Source organism: Cryptomeria japonica, chromosome 5, assembly GCF_030272615.1.
Source record: "Cryptomeria japonica chromosome 5, Sugi_1.0, whole genome shotgun sequence".
NCBI classification, from domain to species: domain Eukaryota; kingdom Viridiplantae; phylum Streptophyta; class Pinopsida; order Cupressales; family Cupressaceae; genus Cryptomeria; species Cryptomeria japonica.
Genome location: NC_081409.1, coordinates 597662936 through 597676930, shown reverse-complemented (window position 1 = coordinate 597676930; position 13995 = coordinate 597662936).

Genomic DNA, 13995 nt, shown 5'->3' with positions numbered 1-13995 from the left:
CTTCGGAGGAGATGATGAAATGAGCCATGCATTCGCAGATGAAATGAAGAAAGAGTTTGAGATGTCTTTGATTGGAGAGATAAAGTTATTCATTGGTCTACAGATTCAACAAATGAAGGAGGGTGTCTTCATTACCCAATCCAAGTATATCAAAGAGGTATTGTGTTAGGTCCCGAGGACAACTGAGAGGGGGGGGGGGGGGGTGAATCAATTGTCAACTAATTTCAAACCAAAAACAATTTAATCAATTACTGCTTTAATATCGGTGAGACAGTCTGTTATACCAGTGAACAATTTTAACAATTAATTGCTATACCGGTAAACATTAATGCATGAAACATAAACAAAAAGTCATCCACAACATAATAACACCAATATTTGTACGTGGAAACCCTGTAAGGGGAAAAACCACGGTGGGAAACCTTACCCACAATCAGATGATACTACTGCAGATAGTAAGTGTACATAAATGGGGTTTGCACATGTAGAAAGGCCAAGCGCCTAGAGCTCACTGCTCAAACATAAATGGGAGTCACACTGACTACAATTTGGATGGTTAAATCTAATAAGAATGTACTGCTTGAAATAGCATCTTCATATGCTGGATTCAATACTAGTGTAATGTTGATATGCCTTCACAAAAACCCTAACTTCACCTTTAAATGATGTCTTCATGTATATCTCTGCTTAATCTCGCATATCCCTTCACAATATGCCTTCTTCACATTCCACACTTGATCTTACAATCGAGATCTTACATTTATACCATAACCTATGACCAATTTTAGTAGCTCAACTCTACAAGATATTATAATAAAACATTTTACAAACAATATAATATCCGATGCAATAACCGATTGAACATGTCGGCTTAATGCATTTACAACATTAATTAATCATTTCCATAGCGTGCCATGCTGATTTGGAAAAGATAAACCTACTGGTGTAACCCTAGGTAACCCTGGACCTATTTGTCGGTAAAAGCAAAATATGCAAATATGAATATACCAATGATTACTTCTCCAAGATAAGATGTCCACATGATGTCTTTATCATTTCCAAATGTCTTCCATGCCATATCAGGTGCCGGTGATCATTATATCCTACTGATGTACCATATACCAGTAACTGTGCAATAGTTACTTCCTTGCCGGTGAGTGCTGCTGGATCTCCAAAGTGCTAGTGTTTTAATAGGTGTTGACATCAATGACAAAACCATACCAAAATACCAACAATCTCCCCCTTTGGCATTAATGGCAACACAAGATGGAAAAACCATCAAAGTGCCAGAACAGAAATGCCAAAAACCAGCAATCTCTAAAAGAAATCATAACCAGAATACAAAGAGTAATAGTCTCTCCTAAACAACAATCTCTCCCCTTGGGAGAAACATGTGTTATCCAAAGTTTTCATACCAATCTCTCCAAAAGAAGATAATGTGTTTTTCCATAGATATCTCTCCCCCTTTGACATCAAATGCCAAAGTTGTAACATACCAATTGTTTTATACAAAATAACAACCAATTTCACTATACCAACTACTCCCCCTGAGAAGTAGCTTCCTCATCAAAGCTGGAGTAAGAATATATCTCAGTTAATTCTGACGGTTGATGATAGACATCAACTCTCTAAGTATCTATTGGTGGGGATATGACCCCAAGTTGTTCTCTAAGATATTCAAAGGTCTCCTTAGGAAAAGGTTTAGTGAAAATATCTGCAAACTGTTCTTTAGTATTCACATATTCTAGTTGTATTTCTTTTGCTTCAACTTTTTCCCTTAGAAAATTTAGTTTGATAGAGACATGTTTTGTTTTAGAATGTAATACCGGATTCTTAGGTATACAATTGTTGTTGTGTTATCACTATAGATAGTTATAGGTTCTTTGCATTCTACCTTCAGGTCTTTCAACATTTGTTTAAGCCAAATTACCTGTGTACAGTTAGTTGCTGCTACAACATATTCTGATTCTGTTGTTGATAATGATGTATAGCTCTGTTTCTTACTTAACCAAGAAACTAATCTATTTCCAAGAAAAAATGCTCCTCCGGTGGTGCTTTTTCTGTCATCAATGTCTCTTGCCCAATTTGTATCTGTGTATGCACATAATTCAAAGTTTTCATTTTTAGGATACCATAGCCCAAGATTTGGGGTGCCTTGTAGGTATCGAAAAATCCTTTTTACTGTTGATTCATGATTTTCTCTGGGATTACTCTGAAATCTTGAAACAATACATACTGCATTCATGATATCAGGTCTTGTTTGTGTTAAATATAGTAAACCTCCTATCATAGATTTGTACCTTGTTGGATTAACTGGTGTAGATTCATCTCTTAAAGATAGTTTGTCATTTGTAGTCATAGGTGTGCTTACCGGTTTAGAGTTTTCCATCCCAAATTTCTTGAGTAACTCCTTTAAGTATTTTGATTAACTCAAGAATATACCTTTCTCAGTCTGTGAAATCTACAATCCTAAAAAGAATCTTACTTCACCAATCATAGACATTTCAAATTCTTGGTGCATTTTGATAGAAAATTATTTACACAATCCATCTTCTCCTCCAAAAACTATATCATCAACAAAAACTTCAATAGCCAAGATGTCATCATTAGTCACTTTATAGTATAATTTACTGTCAGCATTACCTTTAGAAAAACCAATTTTCAAAAGATACTTATCCAATCTTGCATACCAAGCTCTTGGGGCTTGCTTTAATCCATATAAAGCTTTCCTTAACCTGCAAACCATATCTTTGTTATTTGACAAAGAAAATCCATCAGGTTGTTCAATATAGACTTCCTCTTCAAGATTTCCATTCAGAAATGCACATTTAATTTCCATCTGATATAATTTGTAGTTCTTATGTGCTACAAAAGCCAAAAATAATCTAACTGCCTCAATTCTAGCTATCGGTGCAAAGGTTTCATTGTAGTCAATTCCTTCCTTCTGAGAATATCCCTTACACACTAGTCTTTCTTTATTTCTGATAACTTTACCATCTTCATGAAGTTTGTTTTTGAATACCCATTTGGTTCCAATTACATTTTTATCTTTAGGTCGAGGAACTAATGTCCAAGTATTATTTTTCTCAATTTGTTCTAATTCTTCTTTCATAGCTTTAGTCCAATACTTATCTTCACATGCCTCATTAACTGATGATGGTTCAATTTGAGAAATAAGACATACCTCTTCATTTGTCAATCTTCCTCTTGTCATAACTCCTTTGTATTTGTTTCCAATTATCTGATCTTCAGAATGATTCAACTTTATATACCGGGGTGTCTTTGTTTGTTGTTGTTCTTCAGGTATAGTGGAATTTTCAGATGATACCGGTGTACCTAGATCTTCACTTTGTATCGGTGGATTCAGTGTAGGTTCATTTATTAGAATTTCTATTAATGGTTCAGAATCTATGTACCTTGAAGTTCCTTTAAATTGTTCATCAATCTTTACATTTGTACTTTCATCAATTTTCTGTAATCTCTTTTTAAAACATCTATATGCTTTACTCTTAGATGAATAACCAAGAAATATACCTTAATCACTTCTAGGATCAAATTTCCCAATATGCTCATCTCTTCTAATGTAACATTTGCTTCCAAATATTCTAAAATATTTAAGAGTAGGAGTAATACCAAACCATAGTTCATGAGGGGTCTTACCGGTTTCACCTTTGATGTGAACTTTGTTGAATGTATAGACCATTGTACTGACTGCTTCTTTACAATACACGTGGTAAATTTGCTTCTGATATCATACTTCTTGTTGCATCCAAGATAGTTCTATTTTTTCTTTCAACAACTCCATTTTGCTGAGGTGTCAGGGGTGCTGATAGTTGTCTTCTGATTCCATTCACTTCACATAATGTATTAAACTCTTTAGATGTGAATTCTCCTCCTTGATTTGATCTTAAGTACTTAATTTTCTTACCAGTTTCATTTTCAACCATTTCTTTGAACAATCTAAATTTTCCAAGTGCTTCAGATTTTTCTCTGAGAAAAGTAACCCAACACATTCTAGAATAGTCATCAATGATTAGCATGAAATATCTATCACCTTGTAAGGTTTTGGTTCTAGCTGGACCACATAAATCAGTATGAATTAAATCAAGAGCATTCTTTGATTTTTTAGGAATGCTTTTGAAACTAGCTCTAACCTGTTTTCCAAATTGACATTCCTTACATATTGTATTATGAGGTTGACAATCTTAGGTAAGTCCTAACTGCCTTAGTAGTACTAATCTTTACCATGCAATCAAAGTTTACATGACAGAGTCTCTTATGCCATAACCAACTTTCATCTATATGTGCAATCAAGCATGACTTTTCACTGTTATTTAAATGAAAGATATTACCTCTAGTCTGATTACCGATTTGAATTTCTAAGCCAGTTCTGTTCATGATTTTGCATTTTCCATTCTTAAATTGTAACTGAAATCCTTTCTCAACTAATTGACCAACACTCAAAAGATTATGCTTTAAACCTTCAACATAGTAGACATTATCTGTGTTATGTTTACCATCAAGAGATATTGAACCCTTACCTCTAATTTGACAAGCTTTGTCATCTCCAAATCTTACTAAGCCACCATTGTATTCTTGAAAGTTTAAGAATTTAGCTTTATCACCTGTCATATGATGTGAGCATCCAGAGTCAATGATCCATTCATCTTTTACCTCAATTTTAGCTACCAAGGCTTGTTCTACTGGTTGCACTGCAGGTGCCGGTTGATCTTCTGTTATAGCAACAAAAACCCATCCATTGTCTGTCGGATCCTCATCAGGACCATCAGTCACACCTTCATCTACAATGTAACAAGATTTGTCTTTGTTTTTCTTAAATCTGTATCTCTGATATTCAGGATTAGGCTTGTATGTCCTTCTAGCTTCTTCTCTTAGTATAGCATGTCTATCAGGGCATCTCGAAGCCATATGACCAATCTTATTGCAGTTAAAACATTTAAAGGGTGCTTTACCTTCATACTTACTTCCAATTGGACCTTTAGGCATTTTCCTTGCAAATAGTGCTTCAAGTTCTTCAAGTTCTTCATTTTCTTTCCTTCTTTCTTCAAGTTCTCTTGCATAAAAGGCTTTCCAATCAAATTTTTCAAATGATGGAGTAGATGATGTTGATGTTTTAAAGGCCAAGTTTGTCTTTATAGTAGCAACAGGACCAAATTCCTCAATTTCAAAAGCTGAAAGTTTCCCAATCAATGTGTCCCTAGTTACTGATGTATTAGGCATTGTTCTTAATTCATTTATAGTAGTAACTATATTTCCCAGTCTACAATTGAGGCAGAGTATGTGGCAGCTTTTATGAACTACACTCAGGCAATCTAGATGAAGCATTTACTGAATGGCTTCAAAGTGCCTACATCTGAACCAGTGAGTATTTTCTGTGATAATACCAGTGCAATGAATATTTCCAAAAATCCGGTATTGCATGCTAGGACAAAGCACATTGAACTCAAGTATCATTTTTTGAGAGAAAAGGTTCAGAATAAAGAGGTTGTATTAGAACATGTTTCCAACAAGGAGCAACTAGCAAACATATTCACTAAGCCCTTACCGAAGACTACATTTACCTATTTGAGAGGTGAATTAGGGGTTCTGCCCCTTCATGAAGTTAACTAAACTTATGTGCTCCACATCAGTCAAGTACTACCATGTCAGATCTTACAGGGTTTTTGTGTTGAAGGATGCTACTCCACAGGGGGAGTAGCATAGTGGAGCTTGGAAGCTTGTGCCTCCACTTTGGCATTGTTGTCAAAGGGGGAGAAGATATATGATAAAGAAGATATATTGTTTGGGGAGAACATATTGAGCATGTACACACTAACCAGTCCAGATGGTGGTAGAAGTGATCATTTGACATTGAACCAGTATATGTTACTAAGCAATGATACACTGAGTATTGCTATCAATGCCAAAGGGGGAGATTGTTGGCATATGATGAAGTGATGATAATGTATGTTGTCATTGATGTCAATAGGTGAACTGGTATGAACTGTTATGAAGATTGGAAGTGGTTATGGTCAACTGGGATGGAGTGGACCAGTGTCGGGGTTCACTAAGTGTGACTATCGGTTGGTAGTCTCTGTTCAGCTTTAGGGTTTTCGGTTTGGCTTATGCGGTGCAACCAATGCCATTAAGTGATGAGTTAGTTAAGAGATAAGGATGAGATCGTGGTGCCATGTCAGTTATGTGCATGTGAAGGATTTCTTTGAGGATCTTGCATGTGAAGATCGAATGCATTGAATGTCTACCTCAGGAATGCACGATGTTCTAAGTGGTGTATGAAGTGTGCATGATGGGTTACTGATTTCTAGATGCAGTGAAGATTGGACGATGCAGAATGACTTGAGATCTATTTTAGATCGCTTCATTCTATGCAATGGGTCTAATGGTCAATATTGGACCACTTGTAATTGTAAACCTAAAATTTTAAGGGTTTAGGGTCTATGCTACCGACCTAATTGTTGTCTATAAGGTCGATGATGTTTGTTATTGTTTGTGTTGGAAAATGATGTGTTTGTGTGTTGAGATACTTGCCAAACCAGAGTGTGGAATCTGTAGTGTGATTGCAAAGGAGAGGAGCTAAAAAGGATCTGCCTTAGAAAGTAGTGCTATTATCAGATTAAAGCTTTACTTGTTGACTTCTAACCATTTCAATAGAAGGAAAATCCCTTGACTGGGTAGATTTAACAGGCTTGTTGAAAATCCTCTAACCAGGTGACTCAAGTTCATTGATTCCTTTAAATCCTCTAGTGAGGTAACCTTTAACAGGGTTTATAGCCATCCCTTAACTGGGTGATCTCTAACAGGATCGGTTCCTAACAGAACCTTATGGTAATGTGTTTAACCGGACTAGGCTCCTAACAAAGCGGACTTCAAAAGAGTTCAAAACAAGCTTGTGGGTATTCATCCCCACCGTGGTTTTTCCTATTTGGGTTTCCACATGAAAAAATATGTGTTATGGGTTGTGAGTTTTCATGTGATGATTGAGTAGTTGTTGATTAAGTTAGTTATGCATGCAGTGCTAAATGATTGTGGTATTGTTGATACAACTCATGCTTGATTATATCAGGAAGTAGTCATCAAGATTTAAGATCTGTCAAATGTTGTCTGAAGTATCTGTGTTTAACCGGTATACCCATGGTTAAGTTCACTGGTGAAGACAACCGGCCATCATTGTTTTAATATGATAAAGTGTTGAGAAATTTTTTGTCTATATTGATTCACGCCCCCCTCTCAGTACCAGTTAGGGTATTATTTGTTCATCATTATTCATCAACAACTTATGCAAAAGGGGTTTTTTTCTTCCCAACATATGTCTTCTCTGTATGGCCAATGTTGAATCTATTTCCCATATTTTTATTGAGTGCCCCTTTGCTTAGGAAATTTGGGGAAGAATGCTTCAACTCTGGGATCTTTGTTGGGTTTTTCCATCTGCTATGCCATAATTGTTCTTTCTATGGAGAGCTCCTAGTCAAAATCAAGTAATCAAAAGACTTTGGTTTTATACCTTCCTCATCTAGTTTGGGGTATATGGAAAGAAAGGAACAATAGGATTTTTAGAGACTCTGCCTTATCAGCTGAGATTGTTTTCCATAAAATCTACAGAGTTGTGAAGAAAAATTTCAATTGTCTTAACAATTTCCATGTGAGAAAAGAGATTCAAAGTTGCATTGACTATGATCATAGGATTGAAAATGCTTGGAAAATTCATTTGGATATTGCCAGAGTTTTCAATCCTATCAGAAAACCCCGTGAGGGTACTTGCTGGCATGTGCCTCCTTCGGGTTGGGTTAAAATTAACTTTGATGGGGCGGTGAAGGGGAATCCGGGTCCAGCTGGGTGTGGGGGAGTGATTAGGGATTGTAATGTCATTTGCATTTTGGTAGTGGCACTCCCCTTGGGTAGCCAGGAAAACCACATTGCCAAAGCCATTGGAGCCTACCAGGATCTCTTGATTGCTAAACATACAAATTATTCAAAGTCATGGATAGAAGGAGACTCCAAACATTATTCAGTGTCTCAAAAAAGAAACTAATCCATCATGGAACATTGCTAGTTGGATTGGTTTATCCCATAAAATTATTGGTTCTTTTGAAAATCATCACATTTCCCACATATATAGGGAAAGTACTAAAGTCACAGATTAATTCACCAACTTTGGAGTTCAAGTTTATGATAAATGAATATGGTGAAAAGAGGACCAATTGGATGATTAAGTGAGGGGATTATTAAGGTTGGATAACCTAACTAGCAGAGAACTTAACCTGCCATGAGTGTTTGTCGAGCTTGTTGTGCAAGGAACATGTCACGAGGCTCCTTGCATTGATTTTCATTCTAGAGGTTTCTCCTCGCATGTTTTCTTGGTGCAATTGGGGTTATTGTGTATGGACCTTCAGTTTGGGGCCATTTCCTGTTCGAATAACTCCAGCACTTCTATCAAATACAGAATATTCCCTCTTCCTGTGTATAGTGGTTATCACAATATGGGTGGGGACTTGAAATAGGTGGAGCCGATGGACAACATTGAGTTGAAAAATAACAAAACCATATGGCGTATTCTGGAGAAGGGTGGTTTTACTGCCTATATTGAAAAATTGCATGGCGTCAAAGCCAAGGTGATGAGAGGGTTTATAAAAAATTACAAGGGGACGGTCACCCTTTTTGGAAGTGAAATTGTTGTTAATGAAGACCTTATTACAGAGGTTACTAGTCTTTCAACTGATGGAGTGAGGTTTTATAAAGAACGAAAATTCTCTGATAAGGTGGTCAATATTTTTTCGAAAGAGGAGAAGGAGAAGAAAGACTTGGTGAGAGACGGGACTGCAAGCTACAACATAGCGAAGATAAAGACTATCTGGGGTGATGTCCTGAAAGTGCTCATGGAGTACATTACCCTTGAGGGGAGGTACACAAGAGCTTTTGCCTACCACTTTGTTCTCCTTAATCACTTTTGACATAAGATTAGAATCTCTTTCCCCTTATTCCTTGCATCCTCATTGAATGCCAACATTGTAGAACATAAGAAGGATCTTGTTAAAAACCCTGTATTGCACGAAGGTTTGATCCTTTTAATTTTTGAACATGCTAAGTCTCTTCCGCCTATGTCCTCCTCCCCCCCTGAGGTTAATCTTGATTCAGGTTACTCTCAGTCTTTGAGGGATGACTACCATACTAAGACTGATAATGATGACTTCTCTTCTAGAGAATCCCTCCTAAGACCAATGGTAAATCCCTTGCTATTAAAATCCCCAAATCTAAAAAACCTTGTAGATCTAGCTCCCCTCTCCCTATCCGAAATCTTTACCTAGGCTCTAAGACTATTGGTATTTTGGATGACTATCCTTTGGGTCATGACAAGCCTCCCTCCTTCAGCTTCCATTGATTCTCAACCTAACCTTAACACTGAGAGGTGACCTTCTTTTTGAATACCCTTGACCCATCTTCACCTTTGCTCAGTGCTGAGAAAGAGTCCGTATCTAATGCCCTTGCCTTACCCAGAGATGGGGCGATGGATATATTCAAAATTTTAAAATGGATCTTCCATGAGATCAAATATATCCAACTTAAACGAAGAGAAAATAGTAGTAACTTGGAGGTAATGAAAGAAAAATTTAAGGATATGGATAATGTGCATGTTTATGATGAGAATGGTTCCTGGTCTGAGAAAGAGAAGGCCTTTGTTATCAATTGTCTAAAGACAACTATGAAGGCCTTTGATAATTTCAAAAAAGACTATGAAGCTAGGATGGTGACACAGGAAGAACAGATTGGGAAAATAAAGGATTCCATCAAAGTTGTTGTTAAAACTAGTCATGGTGTGATTGGTTCCACAATCGAGAGCTTTAAGAATATGATTAACAAACTTGAAGAACAGTTTCAGCTGAAAGACATTGTGGATATGGACACCAATAATGATCAGGATATCTCCTCAGGCCCTAGCAAAAGAACGAGAGGAATTTTGAAGAGAAAGGTTGGGGGACCTCCTCCTAATTTTCAGAAGCTAAAGAAGATCACCAACACAATGATTGAGATTGAAAAGGAAATGGCATAGTCAAGGAAGTTGTTGGACTAGTGTTGGTATTCTACTGCCTCTTCGCTGAATTTGTTGTTGCTGAAATTTTTGTTCTCTGGTTTTCTCTACTGTGTTTAGGCTTTTGTTTTTTTTGTCTATTTTTTTGTTTGCCCCCTGTTTATTATGAAGCTTTATGCATATCTTATGGGGTAGTTTGGTCTTTTGTTGTCTCTTTTTGGCTTAATGTCTTGTTAAGTTTTGACTACTCTATGTTATGTTGTTAATGAGTTTTGAGTCCTTTAAAACCTGTTTTTACCTATATAAAAAAATGACAATATTAAATCTAGAACTACAAGGCTAGATATTGTAATGTGGAGGAATGTAAACCAAAATGTTGAGACTTTGTCAGTAGAAAATATACTACTTATGTCTTAGACAAATTTTATCACATGCACAAGTATGCATAAATACTCAACTGATATTAATATAACTCCTTGAAACATGCAGAAACCAATCTATTCCTCATTCAAAGTATGAAATATGTGAAACTAACATAACCATATATATACCATACTTCTAGATTGTCTTACTATCATCTTATGTCATGATTACATATGCTTGGTATTTTGGATTTTGTTACTATCATCAAGTATATTGATTCTATGTGTTCATAAATGTCAATTCGTCTCTCTCAATCATGGTACCGATTCCATGTCTTCATCTATGTCAAACCATCTCTCTCAATCATGTTGGTCTCAAACCATTTCTCTAACTCTTCAACTACGTCAATCCATCTCTATACAAAAATGATTGGTTGACATCAATGACAACATATTGCACATATTGCAAAATATATCCCCCTTTGTAGTTGATGGAAACACTTAGTTACTCTCTCTCTCTCACACTCTCCCTTTGACATCAAGGGAAAAGGGCATAAGGTCTCCTTCTTATGAAAACCAAATTTATGCATGTACTCCCCCTAATTGTATGATATCTACCTGAATGCTCCCCTTAAGATGGAGATGCCCCAAAAATTGATGCTATGTATATAATGTCTTGATCAAAAAACAAAAACTAGTATTGCAAGCCTCTCCAAGTTTATACAAAGATAAAAATGTCTTATCTACATCAATCTTGTAAATCACTTGGAGGATAGAATATTCTTGTAAATTACCTTGAGTTGAGTAAGAGTTGTGTCCCAGTTTTCTTTTGTTGAAGATAGGATGTGATTCTGACATACAAATTGAATGTATAGGTCCTCTACCTCGTCTACATTGCTAGGTGCCTTCATCTTCTGATCAATCTTCTTCACATCAACTAGGAACCCAAACAATGATGAAAGCCTTAGGTTAACTTCTTCCCTTATATGATTTAATCATTTCTTGATTTTCTCTCTCCGATCTTGAAGCAGTCATAATTGTGAGTGCATATTTTTAATTTTAGCTCTTGTTGATGTATCCTTATATTTTCTTAGATCATATATGATGTCCATTTGTGTGATTTGTGACTCAATGAAGATGACCCTTTATGATTTTGGTGGAATTTGGCCATCTTAGGCAAAACTAATATAGTGTGGTGACCTCATCTACACATTCCTAAAAGGTCTTCATATTTCTTGTTTCTCTTTTTGGATTCGATTGTGTTTGTATTTTCGCATCAACATTTTGGATCACACTTTGTCATCCATTATCAAGATGTTAGAGATCTCAAGGATTAGAAGGATGGATTTTTGTAGACCCAAGGTGAATAAAAATATGTAAGATAGGGAGAGGAGAGAGAGAGAGAGAGAGGTTACACATGGCACAAAGTGATTGGACACTTTAGAAATTGAATATTATAGAAACTATAACAAACAATGTTAATATGTAATATACTACCACATATGTATTAATAATATAAAGGAAACAAAAGAAAAGGTCTTATTATTTTCTTGCAACTTGTTGTGTGCATTAACACAACTATTAGAGGCTTCTTCCATCCTCTTATCTCTTATATTTCTCAATGACTCTCACTCTACCTTTTCTTCAATTTGAGAAGAATGGACTTTAAACGAGTCCAACAAAAGCTTCATCTTTTTCTTTGGAGGCAGAGATGAATCAATGTTTATCTCAGGTAAACCTTCTTGGATAATCTTCATAACATCATCTAAAAGAACAATAATCTCTAAATGTTATTACATGATATCTTTTCTTGCCAATGAGTGCAAGATATCACCAAGTTGCAACTTGTGAAGTGGAGAAATACTGGACAAGTCAACTTGTCCCTCATGCATAGGAATTTGTAGCGATTGTGGTGTCACTACTAGTGAAATTGCATCTATAGTATCGATATGCCTTTGAATGAGTCTATTGAGGGAGAAGAGGATCCCTGACCTATTTCATGGTTGCCCTTGGAATCATCAATTTCATTCTTACCAGTTTGTTGATCTCTCTTAGGATTATCTTATGTCTTCTTCTCATCATACCATGTCTTCAAAAGAGGTGTTTAGTTATTCACCTTGATTTGTGTTCCTCGAAGGAGGGATACCCAATGATCCTTGTTATCCTGCATCTCATGCATATATGGTCTCTATAGGAGTAGTATCCTTGTTTTGGTTATCATTCTTATCTACTGCATTATTTTTTGAGATGTTAACATCAAAAGATGAAAGATCTATGTCCTAGGAAAACAAATCAAGTATATCTTACAAGTCAAAAGCATCCAAAGGAGCTTGTTCTTCAAAAACCACTTCAACCTTCTTCATTTCCTCCAAGATTTTAGCAACATTTTCTTTATTTTCTCTTTCCATCCTCTATATATATTCTTTTCCCATGCCCATTAAAATATTAACTCTTTCTTTGGTTTTGATCTCTTATGCCTATCTTTGATATAATCTATCTCTTTCTTCTTGAGTCATGGATGATCTAGCCTTGTTAATTGCCTATTGTCTCATCTTAGATTCTTTTAGTGTTTCTTCTTTCCTATTATAACTAATTATAATTGCAAGTCTCTCCAAAACTTGATCAATGATTATTGAGAGTGACATTAAAAATCATCTTGTACATTACTATGCACTTTTCAATAATGGCCTTGTAAGTAGGAGGTACCTCAGCATAAATTTCTATTGTCAATTTTAGTGCCTTTAATTATACGATAAAATTTAAATTTCTCAATTTGTAGAGGCACATGTGGATGTGGAGGGTATTTTTTAGTTTTCTTTTCTTTTTCCTTTCATTTTGAGGTCCCTTCCTCTTCACCTTGTGGTTGTCTAGTTCTCTTCTCTCTTCTTTCTATCTTAGAAGATCATTCTTCTTCTTCTTCTTCTTCATCTTCTACAACCATCAGTTTGATTATCACCCTTTTGGCATACTTCTTAGTCATTTTCTTCTTATTTTATGCAGACTTTATCTGCACGAGTACTTTAGAAGTTGGTCTTCTTCTACTAGGGGATGTTTGTGAAGGTACGAATGGTTGAGCAGAAGTAGTGGTAGAAAAATTGGACCTACTTGTCCTTCTAAGTCACTATGGTATTTAAGGAGTGGTGGAAGCAACTTGTGGCACAACCATAGGGCCCTCACATGTGGATTTTGGTGGAATGTCCAACTTTCTTTCTAGATCTGGCCTATTTTTTCAATTTTTTTGTCTACACTCTCCCAATTTTGCTTCTAAATGATCTCATTGTAGGTTCAAAATCTCTCAACAGTGGTTTCCTTGGGTTTTGAGCAATATGTTAGCATATACAATCCATTCTAGTCCAAAAACCTCATAAAGGTAACTTAGGAATCCAAATTGTCCTTATTTCAATTGCCTCAGTATAGCAATTATGTTTTTCCACCATAAAGGTAATGAAACTCTTATAGTTATCCACCACCTCATCAGGTATTTCATACCTTATGTGCATATGATTTTGGAATGTCTTAGAAACCCCCATTACATAGTGCTACATTGTTTACTATTAGGAAACCTTCACATATGATCCCTAATTCGAG